Genomic DNA, 11,126 nt, shown 5'->3' with positions numbered 1-11,126 from the left:
GCTTGTAATTCTTCTTTTAAATTTTTTATTTCAAACCTTAGTTCGGAAATAGTGGTCTCACGCTCAGAGAACACTTGTTTTTTATTAACTCTATCAATTATTTGTTTGAGGTCATAAGTGAGTTTAAAAACTTGACTTTCAGTCTTTTCTTTGGCAAGGTATTTAACAAGAGCATCCCTTTATTCAAGTGGGTCAATAATTTTATCAATAATATCTAGAACCAAATTTTGTTCCTCAGCAAGCATATTGAGACTAAGACCTTGCATATTTAGCAAGGCTCTATAATGATCATATTTACAGTCCTCTTCAGTCTCACTAGTATCAGAGGTTTCAGTGTTGATGTCCAAAACTTCAACTTCCGAGTCTGTCTTATAAATATATAAGTCTTCATCAGAGGAATCTCTTATAAGGAGGATTTGCTCTAATTGTCTTCTTAGTCTTTCATCAGAAATTTCATTAATTTTTTGTTTTGTCCTACATCTATTTGCATAATGCCCATAACGGCCACACTTTTTACAATAATTTTTGTGATGGCTTGCAAATTTATTTTTATCTCTAACTATAACATTTAAAGCTTCAAAAATACACTATAAATCTTGAAAATTGATGGTTCACAAATGCATTACAAGATACACTATTTCTAAAACTCGAAATCCAATTTTTTTCATGTCCATGCCAACATGTTTGGTTCGTGTGAAATTGTTTTTCAGAAAATATTTTCATATGAAAAAATTATCTCATGTAGTCGAGTGCCAAAATACTTTTTATCTCATGTAATCGAGTGCTAGAATACTTTTATATCAATTAAGTGCTAATTGGTGTGAAATGATGCACTAAGATCAATTGGTATAAAAATATTTCCACACTTAACCACATAAGAAAAGTTTTTCATGTAAAAAAATTTCCATAAAAAAAATACACTCGTTGGTTTCAAACATCCACTTGTCACATAGTGTTGGAGGGGCAATTTCCAACTTAAAGTAGATACAACATACATTATTTTGTACAAAAGTAATGACCCCAACGGACTATGGTGTCCCATAGCCAATTGGAATGCAGCACTTCTCAGATGTTTTCCCATAGCCAATTGGAATGCAGCACTTCTCAGATGTTCCAGGTCGAGCCTGACCTGAACACGACCAGATGGGATCCAGGTGACACCTTGACAGGACCCGGACCCAGGTTGATCCAAGTAAATTGAACCTGATTGCGTCCGGTTGAGACCAAAAATTAATTAAATGTTATATCATATACAATATGATGTACTTTTTTAAAATGTAAGTCACATACATATACCTGGTCGGTTCGAGTCGTCCCAGACCTGGTCCCAACCTGACCCAAACCAATATGGTCCAGGCTAGACCTGGACCCTGAACTGACCATCGGGTCCAATGCCCAAGTCCAGATGGACCCAGGTCGGGTTCACCCATTCGTTCAGTACAAATATGTCACCTGAGGTTGCATCACAATGAACTCTGTGAGGGGTGCAAGTAGGCAACCCATACTTATAAAGGGTCTTTCAGCATTCAACTGCATTGAGGTCTATCAAAAATTCAAGATCTTAAAGTTACTTATCATAAAAGCATTCAAGAAACAGATTGTTCACAAGGTAAAAACATTCTACTTGAAAAATGTCAAATGAAGAAAGAAAATCAGAAAAAGGCTTGCAGGTTGAACACCGAAAGCTCTCAGAAACGCTCATAAACTAAAGATTAGTCACTGAAACCCATCTAGCATAAACAACCATAGTCTCTTCCAAACAACAAAAGTTATCCACATTGCCACCCAAAAGAAAATTGAGATAAACCTGTATCAAAAGATTGGATGAACATATAAACTGCATGAATAAAACCCGGCTTCTTTGCGAGGAGAATTATCATCAGCAGTGTAATGGCATGAGAGCTCTTCCGTAGTCCCCGGAACTACTGTAGACACAATGAATACCTTTGTCTCTTCTTTCTCTGCAATTAAAGACAAGAATTTCATAAATGCTAAGATGTTGGAATTGGACAACTTCCGTATTCACCAATGGCGGAAACAAAGTGCTACAAGACTATACGAAATGAACTCCTACATTTCTTGAGGTCAGAAAACTGAAGTCAAAAGAAACATGAGGTAACGCATAATGAATCTAAAAACAAAGATAAAATAGGTTTCAAATGATGTTTAGCTCACCTTCGGCTGCAGTGTAACGATTTGAGGATTGCTCATGCTCCTCAGACATGTATTGGAAAACAGAGTTGTTCACAAGGAAACCACGGCTGAGCAAGGAGAAAAACTCCTGGAATTGGGTAATGCCATAGACCAATTGTTTCCCAGATCTCCATATCCTGAAAAGGTGTTAGAAATTAGTTGCATGAGTAAAAGAATTCATAATGATGCAATGAAAATTTCCCCAAAAGCAACAGCAACCACAAAAATAAATAAATAAATAAAAAGAAGCACAATATTACCACCTTCAGCTTTTTATTCAGAAATGTGAAAGCCACATTGCAAATATATGTGCTTGCAGCCCAAAGAAGAATGAAGACAAGTTCATCACTGAAAGTTTTATATAAGACAAGAAACATGGTGATGTATCCCAACTTATTAAACATTAATAGCATTCAAATGCAGACCAGCTGAATACACAGTTTAGAGAAAGAGAAAATCTTCAATAACATGAAGGTCACACTGCCAAAGCATCATGAAAAAGGGAAAAGTTTATATAGAACCTAGGTTCTAAATAATCAAATTAGAGCCTACCTCAAAACTTTCACTAGAAGAGGTTGTTTTGATGCCCAAATATCATCAAATTGATCATCTCGACATCAAGAAAAAAAATGGATTTCAAGTTTTGGAAATAGTGCATCTTGTAACACGTTTCTGAACCATTAATTTTCAAGATTTTCAAATTTTAACACATTTTTGGACCATTAATTTTCAAGATTTTCAAATTTTCATAGATCTGCTCAATCTGTACTATTTTTTAAACGTTAAATTTTATAACTAAAGATGAAAATATAATTTAAAGCTATCACAAAACTTTCCAATATTGAAACCATATTTCTCGATACTATTTGAAGTTGAGCTCTAATTTGATTGTTTAGAGCCTCGGTTCTATACAAACCACACCCAAAAGTAAAAGGTCACAACAATAGAACTTCGTATAGCTCTAATGGCTTTGACACTACAGCCTAGTGTAGCATAAAAATCTAAAACTATGACCTGATATAACTCATTAAAAGCTTATCACTCATGAGATAAATATGTTTAATTACAAGCGTGTTTTAAACTACAAATTGCTCTAGGATTAGGCGAGTGTCCAAAATGATCCGGTGCAGGGAGTCCTAAGTGGAAATTTAGTTTTTAGCCAAACAAATATAAGAAAGGCATATACTTTCTAAATCCCATATTTTCTCTCTTTTTACGTATATTCCCCATACCCCTTCATTCTCTCTTCACGTATATTCCCTATACCCTTTCTTTCTCTCTATTTTCCCCAATTCTCTCTCTTCTTGTATCTTCTACACTCTCTCCTTTCTCTCTATTTTCCCCAATTCTCTCTCTTCTTGTATCTTCTACACTCTCTCCTTCTGTATTTTGCCAAACCCATCTCTCTCTCCTAATATTTCCCAACTTCTCTTTCCCCCTATGTTTTCCACAAACACAAAAACAAGTGATAAAGTTGCTCCTCTCTGTTGATCAAGCGGTACGCCATACATTTAACTCCAAAAAACAGCAAGAATAAAATTTTCTCTTCTTCCCTTGAAGAAGCTAAAAACGAAGGCCTTTACATGCTCTTGTAATTTGCAGACATCACCCATTTTCATAATTTCATAACACTATCAGACAACCACCCACTTTTATAATTTCACAACTAAATTTAGAGCTACAGGGATCAAACAACAAAAAGCAACTTCTTTTGGGTAGAAAAATGGTTATAAACATTGCTTTTTCTCTCATTATCTCACTGTAGAGGCAACATTACAGGCCCAAAGTTTTGAGATGCTCCTTAATATCCCTGCCTTGACTCAACCACGCATTTTTCATTGAATCAACTTGGTCTCTAGTTTTCTCACTAACCATGCCTCTCAAGTATGACCTAAAAATGTTTTTATTCTCTTCTTCTTGCTTCTCATTCTCTTTCTCCTTAATCTTTACCATCCTCTCCAGACCGGGGATGATGGATTTCAATCTAAGACTCAATTCACTCTCCTCAAATGTAAAACCCAAATCTATAAACACTTTCAATTCCTCCTATTTCTCCTTAATCTTTACCATCCTCTAGAGGCCGGGGATGATGGATTTCAATCTAGGACTCAATTCATCGAATGTAAAACTCAAATCCATAAACACTTTCAATTCCTCAAACTCAATGTACTAGAGTCTTGCCCTCCTTAGGGGAAATGAGTGTGGGCCTTCTAGTATACATTGGACAACACCGGAACCGACCATGGCCACCACATCTTTGGGGGAGACAGAGAAAGGATGGTATCTCTGGGGACATTCATGGGAGAGAGAGAGGGAGAAGTTTGGGGAAGAGAGACAAAGGATGGTATCTTTGGGTACATTCACGAGACAGAAATTTGGGGAAGAGAGAGAAAGGACGGTATTTTTGGGGAGATTCACAGGAGAGAGAAAGAGAGAAGTTTGGGTAAGAGAGAAAAAAGATATGATTGAGTTAAAAAAATAGGTTTAAAGTGAGAAAAATTATTCTAAGGGTTTAGCGAATATAAAACCTAAGATTTCTACGTCCCAACATATGTTTGAAACCTTAAGTCTATAATAAATGATACCTAAAAATAGGAGGTAAGGAAATAACATGAAAAACAAAAAAAAAGAGGAAAATTGCAAAAATTATAGTTAGATCCAAAAATAGTTTCATGTTTTATCTCAGAAAGCCAAATCCCAAATAATTGGGATTAGGCTCAGATGATGACAATTCTCCTTGGATATAGTTAATCCAAAATTCTTGAAATTTTTGGAGAAACCCATGTTCGATATTCTAAACCTCACAAAACCTAGATTTTGCAAAAATAGCTTAGAAAGGACGATATTCTAAATCTCACAAATCTAAGATTTAGCTTTTTTTTTTTAATCTAGAATTTGACTTTGATAGAGAATGCAAAATAGCCTAAAAAGGAGCAAGAAAAAGAGCGGGTCAAACTAGGTATGAATAATAACTAGGATGTGGGGTGTTGCCACCATGACACAAGCCCCTTTCCTATTTAATTTTTAAGATGTGGGGTGTTGCCACCATGACACAAGCCCCTTTCCTATTTAATTTTGATTACAACCAGTACAATAGCGTAACACAAGCCCCTTTCCTATTTAATTTTGATTACAACCACTACAATAGTGTAACACAAGCCCCTTTCCTATTTAATTTTGATTACAACCACTACAATAGTGTAGAAAACTAGAATAGTTAATCGGACATAGGGTAAAAGCCGTTACTCGTACTAACCTGTAAATCGGCCGGTTCAGCCAGCTTAACCGGGCAAGTCCAGATGATAAAAAAAGTGTTAAAAAAAAAATCATGAAATATGAAAACTATATTTAAAGCATATGATTAAAAAAATCACATCCGAATGAAGTTGAAAATTAATTTAAAAAATTGGATTTCAAAATAATCAATCTATTCCCAAGGGTATTTTTGAAAGTGCCTAAGGGTATTTTTGAAATTTTTCAAAAAGGGAAAATTATAAAAATAAGTAGAAAACAATTTTCAATCTTTGACGAAATGAAGAAAAATATTAAAAAATGTATTACAAACAAAATCCTTTATTTTTGGGATTTTAATTTTTTTAAAACATTCAGCTAGTTCAACCAGCTTAACTGAACAAGTCATGACATACATAAATACAAAAAAACTATCATAACATATTAAAAGTATACTTAAAGCATGATTAAATTAGGCACATCTAAATCAAGTTGAAAATTAATGAGAATATATATATATATATATATATATATATATATATATATATATATATATATATATATATATATATATATATATATATATATATATATATATATATTTTAAAGAATCAATTTGTGCCCAGACATATTTTTGAAATTTTTCAAAAAAGGGGAAAAAAAAAATGAACAAACACGTATTAATTGTCAACAATTTCCAAAATGATAGAAAGCATTAAAAAAATACATTATAAATAACCTCATTTATTTTTTGGGATTTTATGTTCTTTTTTTAAAAAAAATTTAAAATGCCCTTCCACTTAAACTGGGCAAGTCTTGAGCAGTCAAAAAGTGTTAAAAAAAATAAAAATATATAAAAATCATAAAAAATGAAAAGTATATTAAAAGTAGGATTAAACAAAACATATCGAAATAAAATTGAAAATTAATGAAAACACTAGATTTTAAAGAATCACTTTGTGTTTAGGGGTATTTTTGAAATTTATCAAAATAGATGGAAAAATATAAAAATAAGTATTAGTGGGCAAAACAATTTCCAATCTTTTCCAAAATAATGAAAATACTAAAACATGCATTACAAATAAAATATTTTAATTTTTTGGGGATTATATATATAATTTTTTGAAAACACGGTGTGGTTCACCAAAACCGGCAAAAACTGAAACATCTAACCGTAGGTTAGAGTTTGAATCGACCGCCAATTTTTCCTACACTGCACCACAAAACCACCATTAGATTTCTTTGAGATAAAAGAACAATAAAAGAACTAAAAACCAATAACGAAGAATTTAATAAATAAAATAAATGGGGGCTACCCAAGATCAACCCAACAACCAAGTTCAATTGTGACATCTTTCTAAAGACTGGATGGCTATGGTATCTTGCCAAAAGCTACAGATGCAAGTACAAATTCGGAAAGCTGTTGGATAGTCGGGATGCACCATTCATTCATTCTGTAATTCATGTAATTCATTTGTAATAATCCTAATATTCAAAAAAAAAAAAAAAAATGGAAAATAAACTTTTAATAAGTGATGGTTTATATGAGCATGATGGTCCTTAGGGACCATCACTTTTTTCAAAAGTTTTTGACTTAAGCTTTTCTTAGCTGATGACGTGGCTTGTAGTTTCTCTTACGTGTTGGCCCTTGACAATCCACTATGACGTGTAAGTAAATTAAATGTGCCATCTTTCTATGGTACAATCATGAGATGTATCTTTTTAACGGAAACTTTTATCACTAAGCTCTTGTACATACTGATCCCATAAGATCTACGGTAAACGAACGGCCTTTTAGTGCCCCAACCAACATACACCAAAAGCATCAATTTCGTGAGTGATTAAAAGTAAGTGACATCATCTTTCTGAAAAAAATAGTCCGTTTTTAATAAATAGTGATATTTCCGTTCAGGATCTTTATTTTATAAGTTTTGTATGTAAGTGACCTCATTGTCTCGAAAAATAATCCCTTCTTTTTAAAAATGAAATGAAATAATTATTTCTGCTTATTATCATGAATTTTAGGCGCGATAAATTTTATGCGCATGTGACCTCATTATCTTGAAAAATAATCTTTTTAATAAAAATTGTGATATTTTATCTATGTTAGAAATTTTGAATGCTGTAAATTATTAGAAATAAATTTATTTATTTTTCTTGTCTATTGTTAGAAATAAATGTGATATTTCTGCTTTTAGTAAAATTGTGATATTTCTTTCTACTGTTTTGAATATTTAGACATTGTAAAATTCATGTGCAAATGACTGCCTTATTATTTAAAAATTGACATTTTTACAATTGATTATAGTACTGTTGTGAAATGTTTATTTGTGGATTGATATCCCATAAATTGTGATAATTCCGTATTCTTGAATTTCTATAAGAGTTTTTCTATACATATTAAAGTGGCAATTATGCTAGAATGTCTTTACAAACTGCTACCTTTCTAAATTTGAGCCCAAAATATTTGATTGGTTATTTTTGAAATGTTATTGAAAGTGACTATTATAAATGGTTTCAGTGAAATTCATATTAATGATTTCAGTGATATGTTGAGTACATGATATTTGCTGCTTTCGGATGTTTAAAGAGATTTAGAAATAATTTAAGTATGCAAGTGGACTCATCCGGTTCGCCGGTGAGGTATAAGTGGACCTATCCGGGACGTCGGTAGGGATTAAGTGGACTCATCCGGTACGCCGGTGAGGTATAAGTGGACTTGCAGGGATTAAGTGGACCTATCTGGGACGCTGATCGGGATTAAGTGGACCCATCAGGACGCTGATGGCGTATATAGGTGACCTACTTGGGACGCCAGTAAGGTATTTTGTGAAATCCTTTGAATTATGCACTACCGTTAAAGTGTTATATGCATTTCAATTATTCGGATTATACTTAATTATGCATTTATTGAAAGTGAAACTGTTGATGCATTTCTGTTAATATATCTCCTTTTGGAAAATATTGATATCTTCCAACCATGATTATTTTTAGGATTATGATGATCACTTACTGAGTAGCCAAACTCATCAAACTATGGTAAACATTTTTTTCAGAATAACTGCGGATTCATTTTGAGTGCTAGTCAAGATCAAACTTGGAAGATATTGTTGTTGTGCTAGCTTTCTTTATTTACTTTGTAAGACCTCGTCACTGTAAATTTGTCCTATCAAGAGTTGTATATATGTTTTGGACTGTCACATCTCAAGAATATCTATATTGTAAATTCTTGGGGTGTGACATCATTAGTCAAATTTTGGTAAAGTTAATATCACAGGTGTATTATAAATTTCTCATTCGATTATTGTAAACATACATTCTAATTTGTGATTTTTGTTAAAAGAACAACTTTCTATAAGATTAGAAGTAAAGTGCACCTAATAAATCTAGCATAAATGAGTGTTCTCAAGTTAAAAAACCTTCTCATTAATCACCTCAACCTCGAGATCTATGGATATACAAAAAAAGCAAATCTAAGCCTTCTCATTAATCACCTCAACCTCGAGATCTATGGATATAAAAAAAAAAAATCTAGCCATAAAGATAGTGCATCTTGTAATAAATTAAATTATCATAACCATCTATTTTCAAGATCTTTAGGTATTTATAGATCTGATTGATCTATACATTTTTTGAAAGTTTAAAATTCATAATTAGGATTGAACATGGATTTAAAAACCATCGCAATGGATTGTGATATCGGAGCTGCATCTTCTGGAATTCCCTTTGTCCTATATGTATAAGGCAGGAACCTTATACAAACCTCAACCCTTTAAAAATGCTAAACAATTTTCCAATATTGCGCTCATGTATTTAGGAGTCTGTATTTTCAAGTTTTGCAATAGGGGAACTTCGATATCAAAACCGCGATACTTGTATTGTTTGGGGTCAATCTGTAGCTCTATCCAACTATATCTACACGAAAATCTCAAGATCTATTTCAAAAAACATAGCTTCCCCTATAGAAAAGAATCTGATGCTTCAAGCAAGGTCTGAAAAACCGGATTTGGAGGGTGATTTGTCTCTTACGAATCTCGACCGGTTTATGCTGGATCCACGATCAAGATCTACCAGATGGAGCGCCCAGATTTTTCTTTTGGAAAAAGTTCATATGGAGCTGAGGCTCTAAACAATCGAATTAGAGTCCACCTTAAAAATTTTAAGGGAAGAGATTGTTTTGATGCCCAAATATTATACTCAATTGATCATCTCTGTATCAAGATGCATGAACATGAGAGAAAAAATTGGATTTCAAGTTTTGGAAATAATGCATCTTGTAAAGCATTTTTGGACTGTCAATTTTCAAGACTTTCAAGTTTTCATAAATATGCTCGATTTTCACTATTTTGAAGCTTTAAATTTTATAATTAAAGATGAAAATATATTTTAAGGCTATCAAAAAGATTTTCAATATTGAAACCATATTTCTCAATACTATTTGAAGGTGTGTTTTATTTTGTTTATTTAGAGCCTCGATTCTATACAAACCGCACGCTTTTCTTTTTGGAGCGAAAAATATTAATATACGCAATTTATAATATGTGTTTTTATTATAGCTCGCATTGCAATCGACTTTGATTGCACAAGAAAACTCTTCCAAGGAAACAAAAATGGGGACTTTCTCGTACTCCCACGTTGGACTATTGCACTTTCGACCGTTGGAAGAATTAAATTCTTAGCGCATAAATTATGATCTCCTGGACTAAATTGTACATTTGCTCCCTCAGGCAAAAGACACAGTTAGGATAAATTTTTTGGTCTAATTTAGAATCACTAGATGAATATTTTGTAAGAACAAAAAATGAGTTTTTGTTTTTATACACTTAAATCTGTCAAAAAATTGAATAGTTTGTGGTTTTTTTTTTTTGGGTAAATAGATAGTTTGTGTTCAATCCTAGAGCATGCTTTTTTTCAAGCACATACAAGCGCTTGTTTGGTTTCTTTTTGTTATTTTTTCTTTGCTTTAGGTTGGTTTGATCAGCTGGCATCCTCAAAAGTTTGTAGTTCAAAAAAAGACTTCTGGTTTAGGTTTTGACCGAGGTAGCAAGATAGACATTTTACTCCGGCAGGCACATATAAATTTTCATAAACAAAGAAAAATAGACATATGTAGAACAATTGAGGCCACAATAAAGGACTTATGGACAACAAATGCTTTTATCCTTTCCACATATATTCCATGATTTCCTTCATTTACAATATAAAGTGTAAACCTTATAGTATTGAAGTAAGGTGCACCTCAAAACTATGCTGAAAATGCAGTTCCTGTGGCAAGCCTTATAATGGTATGTCCTCAACTATGAAATATAAAGTTTTATAAATGGTGACGATTAAGTAGATCTATTAACATTTGAAAATCTTGATAGTGGATGGTTCAGATAATGTGCCAAAAGATGAGCCATTTTTAGGATTAGAAATTCCCTTTTTTTTCTTTTTCTATAAATCTTAAGATTGAGTTGATCGATTTGAGGGTTTTCCGACACAGAAACAACCTTCTTTAATTGGCTTTTTAAGTGCACCCTACTTGCACAAATATAAGATTGACACCATATATAAACTTTTTCCTTTAGGTTATGATCGAAAACGACCCTCAACTTGTTGTGTGTAGTGTACTGTGATAGTGTGGGCATGAGAGAGAGAGTTCTACACGATTCCAAGAGGGTAAGTAGATGGATTTATTAGCATGAGCATAACCATTACAC

Source organism: Amborella trichopoda, chromosome 1 (genome assembly GCF_054954075.1).
Source record: "Amborella trichopoda isolate Santa Cruz 75 chromosome 1, AtrichopodaSantaCruz75HAP2 v2.0, whole genome shotgun sequence".
Taxonomy (NCBI): domain Eukaryota; kingdom Viridiplantae; phylum Streptophyta; class Magnoliopsida; order Amborellales; family Amborellaceae; genus Amborella; species Amborella trichopoda.
This window is presented reverse-complemented; position numbering follows the sequence as displayed.